A 4,043-nucleotide genomic window follows, 5' to 3' on the forward strand; every position below is an offset into this window, starting at 1 on the left:
GTGTTTGTGTGTGTGTGTGTGTGTGTGTGTGTGTTTCTTTGTTTGCGTCAGTGTTTGTATAGATCCTCTGTGGACGTTTGTGTGAGTCAGCTGATCCAGAACGATGAAGTAAGAACTCAAAATCCATACCCTGTTGCTAGTTCATCGATAGCGTATTTTGTCGCTGATTAGTTCTCGGATGCAGTACACACTTACAGTTTTGTTGCAGGGGAAAACATCACGCTGGAAGATTTAGAGAAACAACAAGACAAAAAAAAGAACCAGAAAGGGGAAAGCGTGATTTACAAAGGAACAAAGACAGGCAACATTGTAAATATCATCATAAATCAGATGAAATGTCAACCATATTCTAGCGGCGTGTTGAGCCAATTCAGGTCAATGACTCAATAATTATTCCACCCCGTGTTATCATCCTTTGACTTTTTTATGAAAGAGGACGTTGTCTGTAATGTCTGGCATCAGGGTTGATTTGCAGCAAGTACTTGTAATATTCTCTGGAGAATCTTTTTTTCCCAGCTACGCAGCATATTCCCATTATAAGCAGGTTATGAGATGTAAATATTATGTGCTGAACTACCAATAGAGGGGGGGGGTTGTTACAACCCCCCCTACCTTTTAGAAGGGTACTTATCATACGTCGCAACCTTCCTAGTATAAAAGTGGCATAATATTCTCTTTCTTTCACAACTTACCGTGTTGTCCCTTCAGCTTCTTTTAGAATGTCTTTCGTCAGCTGTGGGAAAAAGGTTGGTCCACCTTTGAAAAAACTTATCTGAGTTTGTGTTTTTGTTGGGCTTTTTAAATGTAGGATCCTAGGAGTTGCACGTCTCCATCGGCACAACTTACATATTTCAGGAGGCATGCTTTGACCCTGCCTGCCAGGGCCAACTCTTGCTGAGAGGGATATAACATCCCAGTAAACAGACCTAGATACTCAGTAAAAATGTTCTCCACACAAGAATAAAACTCAGGTCTTCTGTATACGATTACCAAGTGACCAACCGCTGCCCTACAGACACTTGTTTGAGACTGGAGAGGAATTTGAACCTAACAGAGACTCCAATACCTTGTCCTGATTTATAGCACCTACGCCAAGGCAAAGGCCCACGCTAAACCGGATCGATGACATCAACAACGAAATCTTCAACAGCGACAATGGTCGGAGAAAAAGAAAATCTGGCTCTTGTTGTCATGCAAATCATATCTTCCTAGCGCTATGTCAAGCCTGGCTGTAGATTGTCTCTTGTGATTTCTAGCTGTGCGATCATATCTTTATTGCTCTCCCCATTTTTCCAGGTCTCGATTCACGTCACGGTGTATTTGCTGTGTCTGTGTACATTTAGGTTTGACGACTGCTTAGTAACGTGTTGTTCCTACGTAATCCCTACAACCAGCCTTCCTGTCCTTTCAAATCCCCTGTCCGTTTATCTGACTACCCTTGCTTCCTCCTACGCTTTTCTCCTTCGTGTTTACTTGTTAGGTCCCATCGTTCTTCTTTTCTTTTTCTCATTTTGATAATCGGTGTGACTTCTGTTCTCATTTTTTTTTCAGTGAACGTGGTATTGCCAGTTACTTTTTGTTAACAAGGAGTATTTGTTTTAAAACACTGAAGGTGTATTTCTGAAATTGAACAACAATGCAATGAAAAGAATAGTAATAATAACAATAATTTTTCAACAATAATAGTAATGATAACAACAACAACAATAATAATAGTAAAAATAATAACATAAACAACAAAAACAACAACAACAACAATAGCAATAATAATAATAATAATAATAATAATAATAACAATAATAACAATTTTAAAAATAATAATGTTACATTTTTTTAAAGATTACAATGATGATGATAATAATAATAATAATAATAATAATAATAATAATAATAATAATAATAATAATAATAATAATAATAATAATAACAATAACATGTATACATTTATACCCGTAACTGCGCTCATGCAGCTTAAATATAATACATATTATTATTGTTCATAGAAAAAGAGCGACGGGAGGAAAATGAAGGAAAGGTGGGGGGGGGGGGGGGGGGGGGTTGTGATGGAATAGTGTCGGTTAAAAAAAGGGATGGCGTTATGACTAGAGTTGTTAACACGGTCTCACTGTTAAAAATAAGGCGTTTGAAGATAGATTGAGTCTGGCTTTGATAATATTGGAAACAAATTATGTGAGACAACGTGGAAAATGAGTCAGTTAATGCTTGCTTTTTTACATGGGCTAAACGACGCCATTTGAATCACAGACAGGTGTACTGGATTCCAGTCATGTTCATTTGATGGAGCTTCGAATTGAATAATGTTGCTGCACGAAGGAGGAGCGGCCGACAATTTTGAAAAAGAATTATATTTTAGGCTGTCATAGGGATGTCTTCTCTTAAATGTTACTGCCAGACTTTCAAAAACATATTACGAAAAATGTTTATTTTCTATACCACATCCCCCAAAGAATCATATTTTGCCTTTCCTATTGGTAACATGAAACTACAGGTTTCACCCTCTTATGTTTTCTACCTAGGCATTTGTTTATGCACGTTCTGCAACTCTAAACTTAGCTCAAGCTTATGTATAGCTTTAAGCATCATGGCATAAAGATAGTAATTTTTTAGTTAGTTGGGTTTGAAAGTCTATATAGGGGCCAAATGGATACGAAAAGGAAACATATCCCACTGTACTGTAGTGGTTACCTCAAAGCATGTTAGATAAAAACTTTTTAATTATGGATTCCCCTCCTCCCGGACTATTGAAAAGAACAAACAACAACAACAATCCAAAGTGTCACTAACCTGCTTTTGAAGCTGCACATTAAATGTATGTTCTCGCAAATTAAAATATAAGTATTGTTTGCTTTAAAAGTAGTGATATCAGTGTTTTGCCATACTAAAAGCCGGTGCTATCCCGATAATTTTTGCAATGTATGAATTTTCTCCCCTGCCCCATAACCCCTCTGTCTTTGGTCTTCTCTGTTGTCTTCCAGAATTGATTTCTCTTCTGGGAGTGCTTCACTCTTTTAAAAAAAAGGAGGGGGGGGGGCGGGGACATTTTTGTTGTAATTGAGGGTTAAGGTTTATGAAAGGGGAGATTGGTAAACACTCTTGTGTAGTGTGCATTTTCAGCTGCTGTTCAGCAATGAAATCGTTTCCGCTTGTTCCTGTAGAAATAGCTCACTTTTTTGTGCCCGTATTCCGTAAACTTAAGTATATCGTGTACATCTAATATTGTTTATACAGAGTAAAACGAAAAGTTAAATAGCGTGTTCAAACATTTAGAGAATGGGTGATTCATGGAAGTAATGCCATAGTTTATTGTTGAGATAATATGTATTTTTAAAGATAATCATGATGTAAATCTGTTCATTAGCCATTTGCATGCTCATCAGGCAGACAGATCTGTAAAATAAAATGGAGCTTAAAACTTTTTGGACACAGGAGAACATTCTGGAAACGCTTCGAAATTTAAGATTCATCAACACGTTGCATCTTACGGAGCTCTCCACTTCCGTGAAAACCCCTTTCTCGTGAGGTTTCCCCTGAAGAGAATTCTTGAATCTGATTTTTGGAGATCTTCACACGCCTCTCTGACGACCTTAGATATTTTCAGAAACTGGATGTTTCAAGAGATTTGTGTTCATTAAACAAGATCGATACGGACCCAATACCACAGCTTAGTTTTTGTACTTTGGAGTGGACATCAACTGTACTTGTGTTTTCTTGTTTCTGGTTTTGTGGTTCAATGAAAGTTTCTGTGTGGTTGTTGTGTTTGTTTTGTTTTTCTCACACCGCGTTGGTCTACGTGTGAGAGTGGGGAAAGTACAAGTCCCTTTTCTGCACAACTTTTTCAGCACTGAATTCACAAACAATTGCGAACACGAAGCAGTTTTATCTATACCGTGCTGTCCACATCTGTATGTACCTTTCTTTCTGTGTCTTTTTGCTTCTTTTCCCATCCTTTTTCCCTTTCTTCCTCTCTCTCTCTCTTTCTCTCTCTATCGCTCTCTCTCTCTCTCTCTCTCTCTCTCTCTCTC

Source organism: Aplysia californica, unplaced genomic scaffold, assembly GCF_000002075.1.
Source record: "Aplysia californica isolate F4 #8 unplaced genomic scaffold, AplCal3.0 scaffold00016, whole genome shotgun sequence".
Classification (NCBI taxonomy): domain Eukaryota; kingdom Metazoa; phylum Mollusca; class Gastropoda; order Aplysiida; family Aplysiidae; genus Aplysia; species Aplysia californica.